Source organism: Cynoglossus semilaevis, chromosome 15 (assembly GCF_000523025.1).
Source record: "Cynoglossus semilaevis isolate Cse_v1.0 chromosome 15, Cse_v1.0, whole genome shotgun sequence".
Classification (NCBI taxonomy): domain Eukaryota; kingdom Metazoa; phylum Chordata; class Actinopteri; order Pleuronectiformes; family Cynoglossidae; genus Cynoglossus; species Cynoglossus semilaevis.
In genome coordinates, this window is record NC_024321.1 from 13,817,680 (window position 1) to 13,835,582 (window position 17,903).

The following is a 17,903-nucleotide window of genomic DNA, read 5'->3' on the forward strand; positions in this document are numbered from 1 at the left end:
TTTTTCATCATTACTCATAGGCTTTTAATAACGAGAGTGGCTCCAATACTAATAATTATAAATTGTGTCATCGTTGTAATTTCAGGTAAATGACGCAGAATTAATAGTGAAATTTAACCAGCCCTCTTCTCACAGGGGATCACTTTAAAACCCACTCAGTTCCCCTGGGGAACTGCAGTTGAGGAACCGTAGCCTCAAGCAATCTATAATTAATTCAGCGCTATTTATGAAGCCTTACTTTGAAGCATTGTGTCTCAGCTTCATTCTCCACCTGTTCATGCAGTGTGACACCTTATTAATACTATTGTACATCCATACAAGGTCGCACATTCGTACATACAGACGTATGCCTCCTACTGGATGTTCACATTCACTGGAGGACAAATGTAACGGTGGGTCATTTTTGTGCGAGTTTGAATTGTCTGGGTATTAATGAGAGTTTTTATCTACTTTTTACTATTTATTTTTTTAAGCTATCTCATTGGGGTTTTTTTCAGCACACAGATTATCTGTCAATGTTTATGTACAGCCTTGGAATAATATTTAGCAACTTTTGCTAAAGTTACCCAGATAATACTTCTATTTTTACTTGTTAGTTATCTATTTCAAGCCTCACCTTTTGTCAGTTGGTTTGAGCTTATTATATAATATACATTTAAATAATATGTTTTAACAAATTTTCACTATTTTTTGGTGAACTTTAAGCTATTTCTAGTCACAATGTTTTGGGCTAATTAATTAATTCATGCAGTGTTTGTAGGTAGCATATTCTCTAGTGAACTTTAAGCTATTTCTAGTCACAACGTTTCGGGCTAATTAATTGATTTATGCAATGTTTGTTCTTTATTAAGTACAGTTTTATATTTAGCTTAACATTTGTATCCCTCTTTGCTAACCATTATCTAATTTTTGACCATATTTTATTCATACTTTTGAATATGTTTAAAGTTATTCTGGACGACTTATTAGTTTCCTATTGTTTCCAAATGAAGCCTGACTCAAATGCATCAGAAAATGTTAACATTATGTAAAAAAAATTCCATCAAATACTGGATGGTCCGTCATGGTCTACATGCCCCACTGCTTAACAACAAAGTTAAAGGAAGAAACTTTTTTTTAACTACTCCATGGCCTTTTGAAGTCTGGTCACTCCACTGACCCACTACAGTGCAGTGTGGACCGAGCAGTGAGCAGCGAACATGTTGTAATTAAAGGCTCATTCATTTCCTCACAATAGAGTGTTTCCTTTTTTTGTCTCTGTCACCCCAGCGAGCACCAGGAACAGTGAACCTCTTGATGTGGGGAGAAGTGTGCTCTGTAATTATCCTCACACACCCCGAGCTACAGAGGTGTTTCCACAGAGCAAAGAGAGAAATCCTAAAGCCTGGGTTTCAGACGCAAATTAGGACAATTAGTGGCCTCATTGATTTGGGAGAAGGGAAGTAATATTCTAGTTAAAGTAATGGTTCATTAAGTCAATGTTATCTTCAGTAACAGGCTAATTGCCGAACTCCTGGGGAGGGACAATGAGAAGAGATGAGTTCATTCTTACAGTAGTGCAGCTCTGAGCCGCCTGTGTTTACAGGGCCCTAATAACAAGTGACTGGAGTCCTGGACATGTTTATTTGCGACACCTTTTGCTTTTTATTGTGCATGTGTGATTCATTTCCATCGGAGCGCAGGGCTCCACTGAATTACATGGCAGCTTGCCATGTTTGAGTGCATGATGGAGTGGCTCCTTCAAGGCTGAAGGTGACAGTAAAGCAGGTCTTAAAAATCAAACCCGCGCCGCTGATCACAAGTGACACCTACATCAAACATGCAGTTTCCACGAACAGTTCCTAAAAATGTTGAAAATCTATTTGTCCTGTAGAATATATGGTCCTATATGCACAGGTGTGTAAAAAATATGTAGTACAATATCCGGGCCTTACAGCAGGAAGGTCATTGGTTTGATTCCCACTAGTAGTTTTTATAAAATGATTTTTTTTTTACTATGAATTTTGTCTCTAAATGTGGCTCTGTGATGGACTGGTAAACTGACCAGGCTTTAGTCCCGCCCTCTCCCAATGACTGCAAGGATTGGCTCCAGCTAGCTTACATCACACGTAACCATATAACATGGTGCAAACACCTATTATAACATATATAATCGATCCATTTCATCTGAATGGTATGTAATCCCAATCTCCAATTTAAGGCAAAATATCAGTATATATATACATATAGGTATATATATATATTATTTGTCTCTATCACAGAGACGATCTGGACATTTGTACACGTTTATGTTTGTACTATGTTTTTGTTGCTAGGCTGGGCTAGATTTGATCCCCTCTTCAGAGAGTGTCTTCTTCTAATGGGCCACCTTCTCTCATGTATGACAAGCAATGTAAAAAAAGGAAAAGAAAAAACCCAGTTTGGAGTGCGCTCTCTTCTTCTACCAGCACGCCATATGGCAGATAGTGAACCGGGGCTGTGAGCGCCCAGTCCATTAAAGGAAGAAGAAAAGGCTTCCATCAGGGCCTCAGAGAGCTGTCAGCCACAGATGAAGGATGAATAGGCGCCTAAACAGTTGTGTTTGTACCAGCCTCCTTACATAGTATTACTGATGAAAAAGAAAAGGAGGAAAGATGCTTTTAGTTCAACGCTCTGCCTGAAAAATGGAGGGAAAATTATTATAGTTAACAAGACGACATCGTCAACTCTGTCGTCACACCACGACATAACATTTTATATTTAAACTCTATAATGATGAGGTATTAAATGATTTGAAAGACTGCATAAAACAAACGACTGACGCACGAGTCCACCGACTTGATGATCTGTGTAACCTTTGAAAACGTTCACCACTCACGGCGCGCTCAGAGTCCTGCTGTTGTTTTCTCTCGTTCAACATACCTATTGTTTTAGTCTCTGCCAACAAATCCTCTCCTGTCAGACCCCAAACATAAATGTCATGTACACTACTTCAAACCCCCCCTTGTCCAGCACTGCCTCAAACTGCCTCGGTGTGTCTCACATTAGATAATTAGCTGAACTGTATCATAACTGCATTCTATTTCTTTTGAGAATATATTTATAAATGTCATCACGACAACGCTACTGCAATTGATAAAACTGATATTATTTACGGTGACGTCGGAGGAATGTCTGTAACCAGTAGAGGGCAGCAGAACATCACTGTCATGTAGAGGATATTGACACGAATATAGACGTGTTATGATGAAGAGGAATAGCAACAAGCTAATCGGGAATAATCGTTTGTGGGGAAAAAAACTAAAGATATTAGTAAAGGTTAGCTACAATTATATATCAGCAAAAGGTTATTGATTAACCCAGAAAAAAACAAAAAACAAATAAATGGCCAGAAATGTAGCTATTAGTACATTTTTGATATACTTAGGTGAACTATTTGTTATTGAAGATGAAAAATATGTGACACACGTGTAGCTTACATGTGTTGCGTTCAATATTTTTTAAATAGACGTTTATAACTTACATGTGTTGCGTTCAATATTTTTTTAATAGACGTTTAATTCGCATTCGTTTTTAGAATTGACATACAGGTACTGTATTTATGTACTGGGAAAGCTTGCAGTATCAGCGGCTGCCAGCAGATGGAGACAACGCAACATTCTTAGCTGAGATGTTGTGACTGAAATATTTAGGGTGAGTTTATTATCTTAAGCTTGAAACTTAAAAACAACATCGTTATTATTGTAAATTACCATTCAATATACACGGGTTTATTATCAAGTATCTCCCAGGAGATTCTCACCTGCATAAAACGGTTAGTCTTTAGGGGCCGTCAACATCATGAAGTTAGTCACTGTGATGTTGATGTCTGTATTATAATAAATAATAATACCCTAATGGTCTGTTGCTGCAGATTACATCCCTCATGGTAAAGGCAATGGGCCGAAGTAATTGTATCCTGAGTAAAGAAAAGGAAAACTCCTTGAATCCTTGAAGAACTTTCTCCAGCGTAAACACAGTGATGAATTATGATCTTAATGATTATTTGCATTCATTAAGTTTGTCGCCTCTGAAACCAAGTGGATGAGAGAGCACGTCCCCTCCGCGTCGGTGTCCTGCAGCTGTCAGTAGAGAGCAGTAGCGCGCTTCGTCCTGACCCTGAGCTGCATGTAGAGCAGAGTGTGGTTGTTAGTCAGATAAGATGAGCAACACTTTGTCCAGTGACCTCTCTGACCTTGCTGTCTGAATTAAACCTGCTGCACGGAGTCAGGGCTGTTATGAAATGTAGATGTTATGAAGCTGTGTTTAATAAGTAGGCCTTTGAAAAACCTGTGACCTTGAAGGTCTTCGGTGGCTGTGAAGGCGGCGACCCGGCAGAGAAATCACATCGGACTGCTCACATCTTTCTCTTGTCATCCTCTCTGCCTCCGCCTCCGCCTCTCTCTCTCTCACACTGTCAATTATACCCAACGCCGCCGTGCTGACAGCACAGTGGACCGAACTGGGGAATAAAGCAAAATATTTTTAAAAGATATAATTATATCTGTCATAATCACGGTCAGAGGGTTAGTTCAACAAAATTATTTCATTAGGCAGATAGTGACAGCCACAACCATCTCCAATTATCGCTGTGCCATCCCTGTAATTTGGCAGTAAAGATTGTTCATCAGCCTTCAGTATGGATTTTCTATGCTTGATTAATGTAATTGGATTGAGAGTCAGTGACGTCTCAGTGTGAACGGGCTTTTGAGCTGATGTCATACTCTGCACCCAGAGCGTCAAACTTCATATCCGTGCCGTTTTACTACGGCTGTCAGTACGTTTTCACATGTGAAGCCCATTTTTATAAAAGTAGTTTCACTTTCTAAAAATGCAGAAAAAAACCCCTGTAATACAGTCCCTAAGGCTTTATTTGTTTAATCAATTGAGCCTTAAGCATGATTTTATTTAGATTTTTGATGGTTAGGGTTATTTAAGGTCAATTTTAATCAAATTTTGAAGAAATTATTTAAAAATAAAGGGTTATTTAAGGTCAATTTTAATCAACTTTCGAAGAAATTATTTAAAAATAATAATTCTTTTAGTTTTTGCCTCTTTCTGCTGTGTATAAATACTTAACCCTTACAAATAGGGATGTAACAGTACATTCCATTCGTGATAGAATATTATTCACTATTTTTTTTGTTCATGATACAATTCTATAACATTTTTTTAAATAAAATGAGCTCCAGACAAGTTAAACACAATGATTGATTTATTTTTAAGAACTAAGCAAAATACCATTACCAACTGAAATGCTCTAGTGTACTTCATAAACTGAAGTTATTATTCTATGAGAATATCAGAATACAAAAAAAAAAAAAACAAAAAACACATTTCTTTACAGAAACCCTGCAGTGGTCTGGTCTTATTTACCCTGCTAACTTAATATATTAAACAACAATTGAATATGAAACAAATATTACTGCAAAATGTTCCAGTCTTTATAAAAACACTGTAAATGTTCTGTTTGAAGACCTGAACCTGTCACTTAAGGACCTGAGGTCTTGGTTTCAAGGACTCAAGGTTCTGACATGGGATGAACACAATTAGTTTCCCTGGTCCCTGATCAAGCCCAGGTAACAGAGGAGAAAGAGTTCAAACGTGTCGATTGTGCAAATGCAGGACAAAAACAACAATGTTGAGCAAAGACAACAAGAGCAACGTGTGTGAGAAGCTGTTTGGGTCACAACCGATGTTTTTTAGGTGCATACCGCCACCTACTGTACTAGATTGTGTACTGTCATGTTATGACCATTGACTTTTTCATATAACGTGGCCTACTCCTTATGATTTGATTTATTTTTTATTTCAATTGATGTGAATTATCACACATTTGTATGGATTTTTATTCGATTCACAATCCCTCGTTACATCCCTACTCTCAGGAGTCAGGTTTCCTGTCCAGTTCTTTTGAATACATCAAGTGAAAATGTGAAGACTTCTTTTTTTTATAGTCATTGTAGTCACATGTTAGAAAGGAAGAAAGAAAGAAAATGTGCTTTGAGCATTTACTGGGTCACAATGACGCAGCATGTCCGGCGCTGTTAGGGGTCATGTATAAATAACCTTCATTATGGAAGGAGCAATTTTCTGCACCTGCCTGTTAATTGTTCCCATGCTGACACTCTGAATTGGTGTGATCGCTCCTTTCAAAGCACTCACTTTGGTTAGGCTACAGGAAAAGGGGGGAGGATGAGTGGTGGTGTTGTGGTGTAAGGGTGTGAGGAGAAAGAAATGAAGGTGGAGGCAGTGGGAAAAAAAAGCTATATGGATTTTAAAATGGCTTTGCTTGAGGTCAGTGATATTCAGCTTCAATTTGAAGCTGTATTTGATTGTGAAACGATTAGTAAAGTTAATAGACAACAGACTCTCTGTTCATCCTAAAATAGTTGCATCGATAAGCAACTGGACGAAGTAGGTTTTTTGAAGACGTTTCACCTTCAGTCATCCAAGAGGCTTCATCAGTCGAGACTGACTACTGGGAAATTCTGGTCTTTAGTCTTCAAAAAAAAAAAAAAAAAAAACCCTACTTTGTCCATTTGCTTTCGATGTAACTATTTTTGGATGAAATTACCTGGATGACTGAGAACCTACACAGACATGACTCTGTTCACATTCTTTCATCCACTGCTCAAAAGAGGACAGAATAATCGAGCCGCTACCTGCTGGAAGGGAAGAAAGTTCCAGAGGGAAGCTTTTCCACCGTGGCGTGGATGAGCAGAGGAATTGTGGGGAATCGTGTTGTGGACATGATGAGTGTGTAACTGGATCATGAGCTTGAGTTTAAAGGTCGGACATCGGAGGAGAATTCTGGAGCAGGCTAGATGAATTGGTAGAATGTGTCCCCAGAGGGGGGACAGGAGACATTCATGGACTGGACTTGTTGGACTTTTGCTCGGTGTAAAACAGAGAGTTACAGGAGATCAGATGGTTGTAGATTTTGTTAAGAGGACGGAGTTGGACCCAAGACTTATTTTAGGGGAAATGCAGGCGTACAGTTTTCACACCGGTGCTTAACTAGTTTCACTCCATGTTTGTGTTCACGCTGCAAAGTAATGGCCACTCACTCTTTAACTGATGTGCTTTAACCAATGTGAAAAAAAGGGTATCGAGTGTGCAGCGAATCCTAATCAAAACTCAGTGTGAACACTTTAAAGATATGCGAATGAATACGGTTTTAACTAATATGTCAGTGGATGAATCTGAAAAAGGGCAGGAGATACAGTAGGCTGTTGGTACTGGAAGAGAACAGACAAAAGTTGAAGAAGAGACAGAGAAAAACTAAATCATAACAACCTTAAAACTTTTGGGGTTAATCCATAACTTACCTTCTCAACCTCAAGGCTAAAATGAATCAAACACCTCGTCCTTCACTGTGATTCTCGGTGCATGTCAGGGGACGGGACCACAGGTGAGCCTCCTGGCAATGGAAAGCAGTGAATGAGACTGGTCCAGAGAGACGAGCAGTGAAAGAAGGAGGGTAAGTGGAGGAGACATAGGAGGTTGAGTGTGAACTCACGGAACATGACGGAGACGGAACATGTTGTATAGAATGAGAGGTGAAGATGAAACATTAAACAAACATGAACGTTCCTCCCGATTGAATCACAGTCTGGATTAAACCAAGGCCGGAAAAAGACTATTTTTCTTTTCTTTTTTTCTTTTTTTTTTTACTCCCAGCTGCTGTGGAGTTGTTTTTCTATTCTCCATCAGAGGAGGAAGCTCAGTGTCAGGGTCCTGCTGCATCTACATTGTCTGCTACATAACCACCTTAATTATGTTGGTAGGATTTATTTAGTTGGAGGAAGAAGGTGAACTGACAGACAGGCACCACTGCTGCTAAGTGCTAACTAACACCACTGTGAGTGGATTTACCTTGATGATCTGGATTGAACATCATTTCCCCAAAATGTAATTTTGTGTAACTGGGGATGCTAAAAAAAGGTGTGTACACACACACACACACACACACACACACGGAGATGTGTTTTCTACTCAAGAATTTGGCCGCCGAGTTAACAACGTGGCTGGACCAATTTGACGGAGTTGGACATTAGGTTAAAATTAAAAAGCAGTGAACATGCAGAAGTGTAATTAGCAGCGGGATTAAATTTACAGGTTTAATTTTGTTGTTGTGTCTGTGAAACAGACCTCACTGGTCTTTAGTCCTTACAAAAAAACCAAAGTAATTTCTCTTGGCTGCGGCGCTCTCCTGGGGTCATCACAGTGGATAATTAGCATATAGTATTTGGCACGAGCTTTTCGGCCATATGTTTTGCTTGACGCAGTCCAACCTATTTATACAGACAGAGCAGAGAGTGAAGCAATTCAGTTGGGGAAACGTGCTGATTAGTGGAGCTTTGGAAGTAGACTGTCGTTATTATTTAAAAAATATATATTTGAACTTAGTTTGTACTGAAAATACTACACCGGGGGTAAATCGATCATCAGCTCCCATATGGGCCAGTGTAGCCCCAAAACCAGCGTTGACCAGAGATTAAAAAAGTAAAACCAGCTCATTAATTGTCCGGAACCAAAAATGAAAAAAATAATCATAATAAAATCCATTCCCTGCAGCTGTAAGAACTGTGAGGTTCAATGCAAGAAAAATGAAATCCACGAAATATGTACTAACTCAGCCAGCTGTACACGGACCAATGAGGTTAGTGAGTGTGTAGTGGAGGCATTGTTATTATATGTATATATTTATGTAGTGTATGAGCTTGTGTGTGTTTTTTATTATGTGGTAGCAAATTCATTTTTTCCCTTTTATTACATTATTATACAGTATACGGCCCAAAGAAATGGCCGGTCTAATCCTGTCGCCCAAATAACGCTCCAAAGACAAAATATCCACAAAACAGAGGAGGACATGATAAAATAAAATCTCACACACAATGCAGTACTTATATATAAAAAGTGGCCGAGGACATCTGCAGGGCATCAGTTAACCAGGAGGCTGGAAAAACTCCCAGTGAAATCATCATGACTCTTTGGTTCTTTGCTTGGGGCGAGATGTGTTTTCTCTGGCGTTCAGTCCAACATACTATCTCTATCGCTCTCTCTCTCCTGATCACACACACTCTCACACACACACATGCTCAAACACAAGTGTGTAATAAAGGATGAGCCATGATCAAAAACATAGGTGAGCTTTGCTTTATCAGCTGTTGTCGGAGCTGAAAGCTCATCCGGGTTGACTGGCGTACAGCACAGAGAACAAAGGGAGATCATCACAGCTTCAGGGAGGAGTCACTCAGAAGAGGCAGGGTGCCCAACACGCCTGGCAGCCCCAAGGTCAGGAGCAATGCCCTCTGGCAGGAAGCGCAGTGAGGAATGACAATGTCAGATAGAAACCTCTCTCACCTTCCTGGACCTGTCAGTTTGGCAGCAATAATTAATCTCTCTGGTTAAAATATAAATATTGTAAATAACAGCATGATCTCTGCACCTGGAGGAGGGCTTCATCTGTCAACAACAGACCTTGGCTAAGGCTGTTTGGAGGCGGGTGCGTCTGGTGGAGGCTGCGCGTCGACCACCTGCCGGGCGTCCTCATCATTTGTGTCTCACTGAGAAATCCTGCATCTAAATCTGCAGGACGCGAGCTACATCATGCTGTAGCCATTTAGACAGACAAACGATCATCATCCATTTCTGTTGCCCCCGTCCCTATGTGTCATGTCCTTTTTTCTTTATTCACAGGCGCACCCTGAAAAAAAACAGAAAACCATATCCTTTAATGTCATTGTAGACCAGTGATTCCCAACCACTGGGACGTGGCCCACTAGTGTGCCGTGGAAAATTATCCAATCCATTTGTTGCAAATATTTTTTTTGTTTGTCAGTGCGTTACAGAGAGAGCAATGCAATCCTCTTCTGCTAGGTGGCAGCAGATAGCTATTAAACCTAAAAAAATCAGAGCTGTTGAAGAAGATCTTTGTGAGCGTCTTTCTTCAATTCTAAACAGGCCGAGATTTTAGTCAATTACGAGGTCATTTTAAACTAGAAGATTATTATATTTCATTACAGATACTTTTTTTGAGATTTTTGTTTGGTGCCGTGGGTTTTTCCTGATGATACATTTGTGCCGTGGCTGAAAAAAGGTCGTGAAACACTGTTGTAGACGACGGAACACACAATGAAATTGTCATCTGTATTTGACCCTTCTGTAAAACCCCGTGCGTGCTGCACTTATTGGGCACAGGGAGCGGGGCAGTTTTTGGTGCTCGTTCAACACAGCACGACCTTGCCAGGAGGAGGATTTGAACCCCGCAACCCTTCGATCACATGGCACGATCCTGTTACTATTTGTCCACAGGCTGCTCAAAATCAAAAACCAAATATCAGTCAGAAAGAGCTACAAATGTATTGGGACTCCACTTAGCAACTTGTTAGCACAGCAACTTTTGACTTGGTGGATTGTTTCATGAAGTGATGTAAAAAGTGGTTCAGGGAAAGGTCGACCGTAGCACGGAGACCTAGGTTTTATATATCTCTGTGTTCTTTGTAAGGCCAATCAGCTCCCAGAATTCTGCTAAAGTGCCACGACTGACAGTTTAATCTGCCACCCACACATGCAGCACATCACATATTCAGATGCAAATCCTGCAAAGAACAAGACCAGAAAAAGTGGGATCTTTATTGTTAGAGTTTTTATTAAAATTTGAGCGAAACACACTGTGTGAGAGCTTATTTTAAAAAAGTTATTTTAATACATACACAGTCCTATCTGCTCTATCCTGTTTCCACTTATCACAAGAAGACGTTGACAAAGTTAGCTCATAAGATGCCTTTCACTGTCACTGGTCTGCAGTGGAAGTTCAGGAGTTCAGGAAATAAAATAATTTAGTTCTGTCTCTGTGTTAAAGGATGTAAAGTTGCACATTATTTTACCACTAAATGCTCACACCCATTTTCTGTAAATGTTCTTTTCGGCAAATCACACCCATTTTCTGTAAATGTTCTTTCCGTTAAGACCTGTCCAGGCAACAAGGTAGAACAAAAATTTTACAACATTTTTGAGTTTATTTTACTTCTCTAAAACTCTGCTTGTTCACTCCGCCCCCTACAGGACATCACACGTACACAAACATCATTTGTGAAAGCCCTGCTTGACAGGGACTATATCCAGACCAAGAAGACAGCACACAAACAATTTTACGTTGTTTGACCTCACCAAAGACCACAAATGAATGATAATAACAGCAATCACAGTAGCCAGAACACAGTCCCCGACCTCAGGACGTCTGATTTGCCAATTTGGGAATGATTCTTGTTTATATAAAAGCCTTGCAGGCATTTGTTGTCTGGACAAACAGCCACATACGTGTATCAACGTCGGTGTTTGGTACAAAAGTCCATTTTCAGTACAGGTTATGTTCAGATGACCAGGAAACTAAAATGAGCACCGAAGACTCGGAGCTCGGGTCATCTCTGTTGGGTTCCGTTAATTAAATAGAACATTCTAAGAACCCGTGCAGACTGTTCATGGTCGTTGTTGAATGGTAAAAAATGTATTCATTGGACATTACAATGCGCGAGTGTCCTTCAGTGTTGCTTGCAGTTTCCCTTCTTCATATCCTCGCCTTTCTGTGTGTAATCCAAGTGTGGTCAGAGTTAATAACGGGAAGCATACAGTTGAGGCTTTAATTACTTGTAAACAGCTCTGTGACCCGCCTCGGGGTGATAATATTATTACTGTGCTTCTGCTCAATGCTGAGCACCTCTTTAAAAAACAAACAAAAAAAAAAACAACCAAAGTAAAACAAAAAAAAAAAATCCCATCTCTCATCCCTCTGGACTCGTTGTTAGATCAACCGTAATAAACTTGTTTGTGTTTGTGCTCGTAGGAGGTAAACTCAGTGATCGCCTTTGAATGAGCCGTTAGGGCTCTGCTCTGCTGTGCTTGTTAAATGCCTTGTTGAAAGTTTGACGCTTTTCCGGCAGCACTTTCTGCCACCGCCGCCGTTGCAGATGAAATCGGTGTCCTTAAGTCATGAGGCTGTTTCATGCTGAGCCCCCCTGCCCCCCCCCCCCCTCAGGTGAGGGAGGGTTGACAGGACATCGGAGAGGGGCAAATAAATACTGTAGACACTCAATGTACACACACGCACACACACGTACACAGAGTCACCTTTAAAGTGTATGTGTGCTCCCTGGTGCCATGCTGCCACACTTCATGACTAATGCAGCCCGAGAGTCACTGTTTCTCCACATTGAGTCCCAAAGAGCTGAATTAATTGGCTGTCATCATGGCAGAGCTCTCTCGTCCCCCCCCCCACCCCCCCTCTCTCTGTGACACACATGAAATGATCCAGATATAAATAAACTGAGTCAACGTGGCATTTAACTGACAAGCAGCTATAAGTACCCAACATTTAATGGGGCGTTTTCAAAATAAAACGCAGTGAGAGATTCAGACATTTTCTGAAATAAACCTGTGCTGTTTGGCCCCGAGGTAGCTGAGATCACTCACTATTTCTAAAGATTCCTTATATGTATGTATATATATATATACACACATATATATATGCTGTATATATATATACAGTCTAGCCAATTTATAAGGGCAAACAACAGTTCCTTTGTAATATAAAAATAAAATTAGCTAATCAAATATTTAAAAAAAAACGTGCATCGATGTCAATATCAATGATGAGGAAGACAAAGTATACACTTTAGTTAGTACTGCATGCAGTACTTGGTGATACATAACACAATAAATACCCACAGCTTGTGGCAGATTCGTACGTGTTCCTTGCAGACAGAGTCTGAGCGACAGCCGTTAGATTTGACTAAGTGTAACAGCACTATAGTTACTGTAGCCAAGCAAGAGTCATAATAGGAGATGCTTGGGATTTGAGTCCCTATGAATATAATAATACGGTTGGCAGACAATTTGATTCATTAGAATTATTTAGCACGTAGCAAGTTTACCAAAAAGAAATTCCTAAGACTGGCAACATTTCCCTTCATCATCATCGTCTTTATTTATTTGGTCCTGGGACCAGCACTTAGAGGAAACAGCCCGTTGCAGCTGGGTACAGTGAGTCACACGGTCACTTAAGTGTTTAGTCCAGGGACACATCAGCATGCAGTGTCCTCCTGTCTCTGCTCCTGTAGAGCTTCCCTGTCTACTTATGGTCCTATTTATTAAATGTACACAGACACAAATACACATGGTATCTTCCAGTTTGTCCTTGACTCCGTCTGTGTTTCTATAAAAGAACAGCAGATGCTCTGCATGATAGAAAAATGCAGAGCACAGTAGCAGACTGACGGCAGACCTCGGTGTTGATGAGGTCCAGTTATTTCCTAACAGAACAGTGATTAGAGTCTTATATGAACTGACCAATTTGATTTGGTAGCCAGTGGGTTTGATGCCGCTGGCAGTAAAAAAAAAAAGAGAATTGAACTGTAACTGAAATAGCCACTTGCTACAAAGAGGATTCTCTGAAAGAACTGTGAGTGAATGTTGAGTCGTTTCTGTAGCTGTATCTTGAAACAAGCAGAATGTTACTGTCTGAATGTTTGTTTGAGTGCTGGCCGTGTGTCCTTGTTGTACAGAACGCAGGCTTCAACAGTTAATTCATTTTTTAAAGTAAGTAAAGTGCTACAGTGGAGTTACTGAGAGGAAATGGGTCGAATGGAGGCCATATGATGGTCACATCTGTCCAACCAGAGTCTCATTTCAAGTCAAGAGGGTTGGATTTTAAAAAATTATTATTATTTTTATTCATTTTTTATACATACAATTAGAAACAAAAATTGAGTTTAAAATTCCTTCCTCTGTATTGCATTAGCATGGTTGAGTTTATGTAGCGGTTAGCTTGTGTTGTGAGTGACAGTGTATAACAGAACAGCATATGTTGAAGTATACAGTAGTACTAGTGTGTTGTTCATGATATATATTGACTGATTTATTAACTAAGAACTTAATTATAATTATGATTCCATCAGAATAACATACACCAGTAGCCGCACAATAATGTAGTTACACATATTAACCACTAATAGCTGCTTACAGAAATGCTAATGAGCAGCACCGTGGCCCTTTATTATCTGTCATAACATTCAGACTTTTTCGTACGCACGTTCATCTCAGGAGGACCACAAAAAACTGTACGGTGTTCCGGATTGGGCCCACGTACCTCAAGTTTGACATACTGTATGTGCCATAGATTGTTGAACTGGCCCTCTTCAGTACAGTGTAAATACTTAACATCTTAATGACCCCTTTATTTGAACAACTCTGGATTTCAATGGTGTTGCCCTCAGACGACAGAAGAGTCTGCTCGGACTTTTCTTTTCTTTCTTTCTTTTTTTAATTTTCATTTGCCTGTGCTTTGAACCGTAAAGAATATTTGTGTTTCCTTACAGTTTGCACAGACTAAAAGAATAATGTGAGTGTCACTCTGAACCTCTGCCTCTGCATAATACCGTCTGAGTGTCGGAGCACTGTAATATCCTGTCTGCCTGCGAGTGATTCCATTTAAAGGATTTCTTCTTTGTTCTGATCATTAGTTTAATGTGTGAACAGGTTTTATTTATCTGACAGTTACAGAGGAACAAGCATCAAATGAGTGTATGCGTACATATGTCATTGTTATTTTTCTTTAGCACAAGATGCCGGTTGTCATTAACGTTGATGGTTAATAATTTTTCTTTTTTTAAATACCTATAAACTGCAAGCGTTTAAAATAAAACAAACAATTATCTGCAAAATATATAAACAGTTGTCAACTGCTCAACAACTGACTGACTGACTGACTGACTGATGACTGACTGACTGATGACTGACTGACTGATGACTGCCCCCTCCAATAGGAATCACCAAATTACACATGCAGTATTTCATATGTATAATTTGGGAGTCACTTTTGACACAACCCACAACCTTCTGGAATCAAACAAACTCTCGAAATTTTGTTGAACCAGACATTTCATTCATTTATATTGTCCCGCTCCCAGCAGATATCTAGTCAGAGGCCCTTGACAGTCTACCAGTCCAGTAAACCCAGGGTCACATATAAGAACAAGCAACCAATCACAATACATGTGGAGGGAACCAAGAGTATGAGCAAACTATAAAATAACCTTTTTTAACCAATAACGGGCAAAATCACAAACCCATTCTACCTGTTTTTCAGTTCTATCTCAGATGAACCTGGGGCCCAGAGAGACTGATCTCTCCCTCTCTCTCTCTCTTTTTTTTTTTATTCTTTTTTTCCCAGAATTGATGTATGACACTCTCTTGGTGTGATACAGTCTCCGAGAGCAAGTTTTGATGAAGTGGCAGACTGTGTTAAGTGACAATGATTTCCTTAAGTTGTCCTGATCCCATGGGGTTCTGTCTGTTACGGTGGTTTGAAACTGCACTTTAAGCAGCAGTAACCATCCTTGGCCTTTTGTACACAATAATTTCTAGTGACCCCATGGAGCTTTTCACAGGGGCATTAACTGTCGATGGTGACAGATGTCAAGTTCTTGCTGGTGTGTTGTTTTTTTTTTTTCTGTGGAGAAAAACATTGTTTTAAAGCAGACAGAAACTTCTCTGTAGTTATTCCTTGTTGGCTCAAACCAGCCTTTTTCCAAATCCTGGAAACTTGAGATTCAGATAGATTTCTAAAAACGTATATATAGTGAAAATGATTGATTCCATGAGGTCCGGACTTCACTGGGAGGATATGGAAACTCGGCTGTCCCACGATGGTCTGACCAACAGTTGAGGAGGCAAAACCATGTTTTTTTTATTGCTCTTTAAAAAATGTACTTAAGTACAACCTGCCTGTAGGATCCAACCAGGGGGAACAAGTCCTTCTCCAGCAGGAGTCATTTCAGCTTTTATAGTGTCCTTTGGGAGTAATAGGCCTATTAAACTACTGATAATACACAGTAGGTCTCTACAATGTATTTATTGTCATAGTCCTTGGAGTATTTTCTCCAGAGTCACTTCATTACTGGGGCGATGATAATAATGATTATGGCAACAATGTTGCTCGTCGGTGGATTTCCATATATGGATATGGTGAGAGAAACTCTGTGGTATAAACTGTACATAAACATAGAGCCTAAAGATATGCTGTAGCGCTCAGTTCTTTGTGGCCACGTACTGTGGATTTACAAAAACAAGCAGTAACAGTCAGGCCCATCTCTTTACTTCAGGTCCTTAAACCTCAGGTCCTGTGCCTTGAGGAATACTTTCAATCTCACCGACATTTTTCAAACCCGTTCTTTGTTTCTACAGAAGTAAACACACAGCATTTGCACAACACAGCTTATAGCAGCAGCAGCAGCAGCTCATCTCCAAAGTCTGAGCTCCAAATCCTCCGTTTCTCTACTCTCCTGAGTCATGTTTCTGATTATTAGCTCACTCAAGAAACAACCCAGCTGTGTTTTCCTGCTTATACGTTTTCTTTAGTGTGAGAAGCATTCGGAATGCACTTCTCTGAAGTACTTTTTTTTTCTGGCAAATATGAGTATTGATATTACACTTGCTTTCATTTGAATAACATTTTTCACTTTTTTTCCAATCTTACTATTTTGCACAGTTGAATGGGGGGGGGTCTCGTATTCTACTCTAGTCTATTCTACGACGTATGCTAGGCTCAAGTCTTTAGCTTGTTACAAGAGTTAAATAAGTACTACAATACTGGTCTACCAAATTGTGTACTATCCACAAATTCATGTTCAACTAATTTTTGAATTGTATTGTACTTTTTGTATAGTTTATATGACATAGAATCATAAGAAGCCTTAAAGATTCAATCAATATTTATTATAACCATTGTTATTTTGAGACATCATTGGTGTTTGTGGTAGAATTTCAATGGCTCAATATTTTAAAAATGTTAGTTTCACTTTGACATTCTAGATGTTTCGGTATGACAATGAACACAACAGTTGTAATTAGCAATATGTGATTAGCTAAGGCTTTCAATGGCTCAATATTTTAAAAATGTAAAATGTAAAAATTAGCTAAGGTGTCAGAGACCGTCTTTTATTACATGAAACTGTAACTCATATACACATGAATGTGAATCCCCTCTCTTATACATTTCATATCCTACGCCGTTGGTTGATTTCTACTCAGAGATTGAACATATTGCTCTTTGTGTTGTTGTTGAAGGCTAAGTGTAGCGCAGTCATAAAAGATGCACCAGGACTCATCTAGCATGCAGCGCATTTATAATGATCTAAATGATGACAACAGCTCGCTATCATGCTGACATCGCCAACGTTATTGTGGTGATACTGTATCTTATATAATGGCTGCAATACACACACAAAACAAAAAGTAAGCCTCAGGCTAAATGTCAGTGGTTTCACACATCATGAGCAGCGTACACTAAAAATGTCTTCATAGAGTTACACCGCAGTCAATTCCACCGTTGTGGAGACGTTGGGCTGCTGGTGTCGAGACCTACCAAATGAAAAGCTCTTCGGCAAAAATTCACCTGAAAAGCTGAGGCCGTCCTTTGACACGCACGGACGGCCTCTCCGATTGTTTCACCTGTCAGCTGCGACATATTCTGAAAGACGCACCTTGAGAGGCCGCTGCGTGTTTACATGTCTGACAGACTGCTAAATGTCTGTTACTCCCTGCGTCACCCTGGTGTCCACCGCTGCAAACGTCTCCGGGGAGCTGATGTCCTGCCCCCCACATTTCAGGGCTAACGATGAGCCTGTCTCCAAAAAATGGAACTTGGAACTTCTTTTGCAGAAAACCCATTTATTGTGGCAGCCCTGTCACCCCGATGACAGTGTGAGTGTCTGGCTTGGGATTGTCCAATATAGTTTTGACAGCTTTTAGTGTCATTGTCCCAGAGAATCTCCTTTTCTACAACAGCTGATCAAAATGAATTCCTTACATTCTAATCTACA